This window comes from Limanda limanda, chromosome 6 (genome assembly GCF_963576545.1).
Source record: "Limanda limanda chromosome 6, fLimLim1.1, whole genome shotgun sequence".
Lineage (NCBI taxonomy): Eukaryota > Metazoa > Chordata > Actinopteri > Pleuronectiformes > Pleuronectidae > Limanda > Limanda limanda.
The window spans coordinates 21029489-21038427 of record NC_083641.1 but is presented as its reverse complement, the minus strand read 5'-3'; positions in this window follow the sequence as shown (position 1 = coordinate 21038427).

Here is an 8939-nt window from a genome sequence, read left to right as displayed (position 1 = left end):
TAATTCCTGCAGTAAAATCCTGCTGAGTAATACTCTCATGACACATCTCAACGTTTTTATCACGATTCTTTCCAACCTGCTCAGGGGGATTAGATCATTTTTAGGAAAGGACGTCACCCCTCTGTCTGAGAAGAGTTGCACACAGCCTGGTCCCTCAACCATTCACCCCTCATGTGCACTCAAATAAAGTCATCACATCAGGGCCTGTGCATGTTACACACAGATGGGGCTCAGTATGCATAGGGGTTCAAATCTCTGAACCCTACTCCATATAGAAAAATTGTTCTGGCCCAGGTTTGGCCCACTGTCACACGGTCATCCGGCACACTACTGTGTGGGATGTTGGCACTTGGATCACTCATGTCTGCCAGAACTAGTCCACGAGTAAAACATAACCATACCACATGTCAACCAAAGGTGGTCCAAATTTAGTTTGTGCTATTTTTGGCCATATTGACCATTTACCACACAAACATTTTAGGTTCTCGTCCGTTGTGTCAAGTCCACAAGAATTCCAGAAGTGCCGCATCATTGCCTGAAGTGCGACTGGAGGGTTGAAAGCCACATCAAAAAAATGTAGAGATCAATTTAGACAAGAAATTTAAAACAATGTCTTGCATAAAGTGCAGGTGTTTGAGTACAACCTGGGTTCTACCTGTGCCTGGGTCAGGTTATGACTTGGTGATTGTAGAGGCCAAAACATATGATTCACATCATTTTCCAACTCACCAAACCTAAAATTGGGGTGGAAGTTAGCATGGCGTCTCTGTAAAACATTACAAGCCTAAAGATTACTCTATTGGCATTGTATACATACATACATACATACATACATACATACATACATACATACATACATACATACATACATACATACATACATACATACATACATACATACATACATACATACATACATACATACATACATACATACATACATACATACATACATACATACATACATACATACATACATACATACATACATACATACATACATACATACATACATACATACATACATACATACATACATACATACATACATACATACATACATACATACATACATACATACATACATACATACATACATACATACATACATACATACATACATACATACATACATACATACATACATACATACATACATACATACATACATACATACAACATACGTACATACATACATACATACATACATACATACATACATACATACATACATACAACATACATACATACGTACATACATTCATACAAAAAGCTCTGTACATGTGCCAGTGTAAGCAGGTAAAGGTATCAGAGCCAGTGTTGGATGCTGCAGAGAACATGGGCCTCTCTCTAGAGCAGCATCACTACAGGGAGACTTTCACCCTGCAGCAAACTCAATGGCATTAACAACTCAAGCTATGAGTCACAAGTTTTGACTCCTGATCATCAGTAGTGCAGCAGCAGGGAGTCCTTGTTTAGTCGTGCTGCTGTTTGACCCATCAGGAGGAATGGACGCTTTCACATGTTAAAGTCTCCTCTGCACCGAGGGCTGCACAGAGGAGCTGTTTAACATCAGTGACCAAGACGTTTGGAAGGAGGAGCATCTGTCAGAGTGTCACGGTTACTGTTAGTGGAGGTGTGCATTAGTTTGCTCTGACTGTTGCATTTAAATCAAGGTCACATTACCAACACACCTCCTTAAAAGCCTCACGTAAAGCCAAATGCACGTGCTGACACAACAGCAGGACACACTGTATCTGTATGTGCAGTAGCATAAAGCCTCTTTCCACAGTGACACACACACACACACACAAACACACACACACAAATATAATGTAATTTGCTCCATGAAGCCACAGGATGAGATTTGAAGAATTTGATTTCCTACAAACCACGACAGAGAAGAGATAAGAACAGTTAAGATAATCTCTTATGCAACATGACGATCAGTTTTGCAGCTCTGCCAGTGGAAGCTGGGGACGGCTCTCACCAAAGGGCAGAGAGGGAACATGAACTGTTTCTAAATTTCAAATACAACAGGGACCAGTGCTGCTGGCCTGAAAAACAATTTAAGGATTATATTCGGCAGAAAACTCTCATATCCATGGTTAAATGTAAGGTTCATCATTCTTTTATCGAGTTTCACGTGGGTGTTTGAGCTTCGCGCTGATCAGAAAAAAAGTATATTGCCGTTAATGGACCCTGTGTTCACTCCGCTCTTTATGTTCAAAGCTGCTGCAGAGATGAACTGAAAAGCAGCAGAGGAAGGTCAGTTGATTTTTATCAAGAAAGGTCACATTTTAAATTCAACTCCACTGTTTCAGATTATGTATTTTCTTCATTTAGCTTCATTTCAGCAGTTTACGAGTTGTTTGTGAGTGAGATCTTTTTGCATCAAGTATTTTTTGTTATTTTCACTGTATGACTGCAAACAAATGGTGTGCGGAGCGAGCCTGTAGATTGATAAAACACAAGTAAAAAACTGTTCAAACTGAGACTAAGTTAACATATTATAAAGATACATGTATGAATATTTTTATACAAGGAATTAAAAATAGAAAATCAGAACAAAGACGATGTATATATTAATCTCTGAGTGCAGCACAGTGATTTATATTTCAAGTCATAGTCCAGTGGGATCTTCTCAGTCCCTCACCACTGTGAGCAGGCAGCTTTTTAATCTCAGCAGCAGTAAAGGTTTTATTTTATACTCTTGAGATAAAAATGTAAAAATAAAAGGAGAGCATTTCATTCCTAATCCATAATGTTCAAAATAAGCAGTCATTTTTTGCATTGGTCCTTTATCCCATGTATTGTAAACCCATACATTGGTGTGACTAGGCCCTAACCCAAAAGCTACCAGACTCACATGCTTTAGTGACAGAGACGTGTGGATGTGTACACTGAGGGCCTCATTCAGCATCTGTGGACTGACCTGCCTGCAACCAGGCATCATAAACATGTCGGTTTAGGGTGTTTTTTAAACTCTGCACGTCTTTATTTCTGACACTTGATGTCAGCATCATTCAGGATTTTGACCAGCAACACGTCAGCAGCGTTTGATACAAGAACTCAACCGCGGCCTTTCCGTTGTTGATGTGGTTTTGCGGGAATACGCACTGTGGATATTTGACAAAATTACATTCTATTAGTCATTTATACTATTGTGGATCTCCGTTGTGGGTTTCACACAGAACAAGAGAGTTTTAATTATTCTGAACTTTCCTTTTCCAAATCCTTTAACTACGATATCAACCAAATATATAACTTCTTTGATCTGTATTTTCTCTTTTCTTATTTTCTTAGTTATGCTTAAACCTAATGTCATTTTTCAGTCCCTGCCTTTATTTGCCAATAGGGACAGTACAACATTCAGAGAGTGATTGTATACATAATGTGATTTCAACTGGGAATTTAATGTTAAATAAAAACTCTAATGACAGGGCTGAAACATGTCTCATTCACTGACTTCACAGTTTTGTCCCCATCTCTGTAGAGGAGACTGACACGTGTGTCGCGTTGGCAGGATGACTCAGGGCCTCACAGTCACTTCCACTCTCTGCACTGATGCTCAGATGAGAATCACTGGTGAAGTTGAGTGGTCGTCGGGGGAGTCTGTGGTCAACCCGTTTGAATGGTGGATCTCCAAGTGCAAGTGTCTACATCTTCAGTTTGGTTTACTTAATCCAAACATAACTCCAAATAAAGGACTGCTAATAAATCGAATGCCCGTCCATCAAACCCTCACACGGACTGATTCAACTGCAGCTCTACTGTCTGACTATTTTCACACGATATCTGCAAACCCATTACTGTAAAATCCCTGCACTTAGCCTTTAGCATCATCGCTGCAGGGTTTCAAACACAAAGTTGAACCCCTTTCAACATGTATGGTTGCCATGGTTTCAAACGTCTCTGTACAGGTGTGTTGTACTGTCAGAAGTAATGCTTCTCAGCGGTTAGTCTGATTAAAATACACCCAGTCGTTAATGTTCCTGTCTAAAAACACAGTCACAGTATGGACAATTAAAACAAAAATCTAAATTTAAAGCCGCCTGCTCCCGTTATATCACACTGATATCACCAGGTCTCTAAATATTGTTGCCTCCCTGTGCATCATGTCATCATCTCTCAGTTCACTTGTGAAATCTATTAATACCACAGTGTTAATTGAGCGGAGCTGCTAATTCCTGGATAAGCACAGCATCGTTTACCATTTAGCCTCAGTGAATGTGATGAACCTCACTGTGGGTGACGCCATCTCTTTGATGAGAGAGAATAAGGACCTCGAGCTGCTGTGGCCGAGGGGGGGGGATCTGTAAATGTGTTTGAGGGAGAAACACAGAGGAAGAGGGATTTAAAAGTAACTCATTGTTCTTTTTACTTGAGGTAACTTTAAGAAAGTTAATCCCACTGCACCCAATATAGAAACTTTTGTGGCGCGCCTAGCAACACACACTGATTCCGCTTGCTAGCCAGATGATGAACGTTACTGTAGCTGAGAAGATTCACATTGTGATTTACCTTTTATCTGCCAAATTACTCGTCACTTCCTGGTTTGGCCAAACGTGTGTCTGAGGGTGGAGCCTGTTTAAATACAGAGGACAAGACCAAGTGCTGCACCAGTATTTTGGGGATACAGTTTCTTTGTGTGAAGTTTTATGTGTTGTTGATTTAGTTTCCCCCTAATTGTTTCCAAATTTGTCTCATCTGCCATGTTATATGTCTGCATTTGTGTAAAGTGTAAGGTCAGGTGTTTGAGTTAATGTAGTGGTTTGTAAGCAGAGATCCTCTTTTAATGGGCCCAGTTTTCTACTTAATCAGCGCATTTTTCATCCCTTTGTATTTTGATATTTTTGGGTGAAATAAATCCCATCTTTTGAAAAGTAACTTTGTGCATTTGTCCTCTGACTTGCTGCAAAGTTAAACTGAGCATGCTGCTGAAATACAGACACCTATATAGACACCTTTAAGTCTCCCAGTCACCAGGATGTGAAACTTTGTCCTCCTTTCTCCAACTTCGCTTCATGTCTGGGAATTTGAGCCGCCTCTCTATCTGAACCTCAGGACGCTTCTGTAAGTCCCACTCCTGTTCTGAGGAGCTCCGCCAACACCACCGGCTGCAGCTTTTAAATCAAATCCAAAGCAGAAAGTGTGTCAGCTGAAATCTCCAGTATATAGAATTAAAAAAGAAACTAAGATCAGAGAGGAAAACTAGCCCACACCTCCTGAGCAGTCTTACCCAGTTTCTGGTTAAAATTCAGATGATATCTTCAATATGCTTAAAACTACAGTTAGTGGCAGAACAATAATATCAGAAATGTTAAGAGGAGAAAATGAATTTGCTTCTAAGCTCACTAATCACAGCTGCAGGAAGGGGGATTCTGAGAGTGCCAGATTTCTGGCACTCACAGAAGGTTACTCAGCCGCACGAATATCCATCAAAGGAACTGGGACAATTATGACCAACATATACAGCCACTTAATAGTGAACATTAGCATTTCTTTGAATCACTCTAGACGTGGGTTTCCATTATCTTCCCGACCTGTGCACCACTTATCCTGAGTAGTAAGCGAAGAGACGATGTGTTACAGTGGCTCACATCAACATGCACTAATCACTGATCTGAGGTTCAGTGTCTTGCCCAAGGACGCTTCCACATGCAGAGAGCAGAGGAGCTGGGGACCGACCCTCCGATTAGTGAACGACCCGCTGTGCCTCCTGAGCCATGACTGCTCTCTCTGCTTGGTCCACTGTCCTGTAAATGGGTTTATAATGATGCATTACATTAAACATCTGCAATGACAGCTCTCTCCTAGTGTTTGCACTGAGATCTGAAATTAACTGTAATTTTCAGGCGTGTTGCCCAATTTTTATCCAAAACAAAACGAATTTACCAATTTATTGTGAATATTTTGCTCTGGATTTTGTTTGAACTCTAATAATAACCAGTGAACAGTTAAGAGAAGGTAGGAGTCACATGACTGGAGTGTGCGATATAAGAGGAGGACATACATTTGTGCTTTACATATCGATTGAAGTAGATTTGAAAGTATTTACATTTCAGGAAGTAATGTTTTTATTTGATTTCAATTTAAAAAAGCTAAAAATATTAAAATTGTAAATAAAGTATTAAAAAACAAAAAGCTAAAAGTATTTAAAAACATGTCTGGAATGAAAATTTTAAAAATCCGACATTGATATTTTAAGTATAGTTAATCCTAGAGACATAATACCATCTTTATATATTTTGACGTATTTCTTTTTTTTTCCAAGTGTCGCACCATCAAGATTCATTAACTGTTATTATAATGATTCAGAAATGCAGGGACAATCTCTGTTATGTTCCCTTATGCACTTTAGATTATTCACCATGTTATAATCTATTCTATGAAATAAATTTACAGTTTCATTTCACTGCAGGTTTCTTTTATTAGGCTGATATGCTTTAATATCCTGTGCTTCTTCCAGCACCTTAAATAGTTTCTTTGGTGTCAGACTCGTCTGTCAAGCTTACAGGAACACCGTGGCTGTTTCAGACTGAATAAATGAATGGATTAAAAAAGTTGCTGCAGTGCATTATTCATTTCATGAAATATATACATTCACAGAGTAAATGATGCACGGAGGCAGAAAACAAACCGTCGTCGCTTTGTGCAAATACGTTCCACAGGAAATGTGGCGATAAGAATAAAAGTGTATGTGAGTCACTTTGATGAATCAGAAATTGACCTCAATTGACTGAGTATGAACAGGCTGGATGAAACGGTTTTGGGTTCTTTTTCTAGTCACTTTGTGTGTCTACATAGTTTTTTCAGTCATTTCATTTGTGCATCTTTTTATGACAGCTTTGCCTTATTTTTGTGGTTTTGTGTCTCTTTGTTGTCATCTTCCACTTGTTTTGTGGCCGTTTCGCATCTTGCTGTGGTTGTAACTTGCCTTTTTCTCGTCATTTAAGAGACTTTCCACCTAGAAACGTCAACAGTCACTTATGACAAAGGCTCTTTTAACCTCTTCATCCAGTAAATCTGCTCCGTAAACTTTACATCACTGCCTAGATTTGTTTCCCTCTTCCATACTCTGAAATGTTCTCCCAGGAAAGTGTATTCTCAGACAAGACACATTAAAAACCAGGATATTTAGTTATTGTGTCGCTTCATGTGTGAAACAATAGAAATGTACAGTTTTCAAAGAGATGCAGCAGTAGGGACCTTGCAACACAGGAATGATTGCTTAGCAACATATTCTACTAATACTGCAACAGGCAGGCAGGATGGTGCAGGTCAATTGTAAAACCTCAACAAGTTCATCTTATTTGTGTTTTTTATATTTAAGTGGGTGGTTCAGATGGTTGTTATGAGATTTAAAGTGACTGTGACATAGTTTTTAAATTGTGTTCTATGACATATAATTGGAATGGCATATAATCCCTTTCTGTAACCTTTATTATAATGTTACCAACAAAACAAACAATCAACCATATTCAATATAATTATCATAATAATTCATACATTAAAATAAGAGGCTATGCTAATGTTTTGACAGCTGAAATAATGTCTGGTTTTACACTGCCACCTGCTGTTTATTTGCAGGAATCCCAGCAGCTACAGTTACAAACAGTATATCAGTGCAAAGCATGAAAATAAATAGAATGAGAAAGTAAATGACATAAATTATATATCAGAAGGATCATTTTGTTTCCAGCTCTAAAGTCCTACTCACAGAGCATCCTGCTGTTTTCCTGCAGAATACAGATGTTGAAATGTTTTTTTATTTATCCTCACATCTGTTTCAGATCAGGGACTTTCTGTTGCCTCGGTAATATTTTCCTTTTTTTGACGTAGCATTGGGAATCAGCATTGGTCCAGTGGAGGATGTAGTGTTGATGTTGGACGTCAGGCACACTGGCACAGTGATGTTCAGGCATTTCCTGTCTGTGAACCGTCCATCTTCCGCCCCGATGCCCTTGTGGCGATCATTACAGCTGCTTTTGCCCTCAGTGTTGTCTTACAGGCCACAACCATGAGTTCCTCTCTCTGTCTCTTAGCATGGTGGTTTTACATTTTAACAATTCTTGTGTCACTTATGTTCTCTTGATATGGCTACTCTAAATATGATTTTGGATATTTGGTTTTACTGTTATTATTTATTATGTATCGTAAAGTGTCCTTTGCTGTCTAAAGGCATTGCTAGAATTGCCACATTTCATAAATGTAAAGTGTATTTTGGACCATGTTTCAGTGGTTTGCTTGTGCACAGATGATATGAATGCTAAAAAGGCAACACGAGGGGGTTATTAACATTAATTTAACCTGAAATTCTGTGTCTATTTTATAAGATTATCTTGCTTTTCATGCAAAATTGTATTCTGCAAGCTAAGTGTACTGAAATGTGAAGTAACAGCAAATATAAAAACTCTAGAAAATGTATTCTGCTACCTTCTAGCAGTAACACGTTGTGGAATAAGTATTTTTTTTACTGTTATGCAGGTAAATCATATTGAATACTCTGAGGCATGCAGGGGAGATTGCAAATGTGTTGAAATCCTACTTCTGTGTAGGAAGAAAACAGTCTGATTTTGAATAAGTCTTTTTTAGTCTTTGTACACCATTGTACATTTATATTCAGCTACTATTTATACTCTCATAGGAAAATAAAACCACTAGAGGGTGTAGGTCGACACTTTCTCACGACAACAGAAGTCCATGACTGTCTGTGTGTGCGTGTGCGTGTGCGTGTGCGTGTGTGTCTGTGCAAACTTGGTTTCAGGGTCTGAATGAGGGTAAGGATAAGGACTAAGCATTTAGTTGTAATAGTCAAGGACAGTGGCCATAGGGAATGCAATGATGCAATGAGTGTCCTCGATATTTACTGAGAGAGAGAGAGAGAGGGAGGGGGAGAGAGAGAGAGAGAGAGAGAGAGAGAGAGAGAGAGAGAG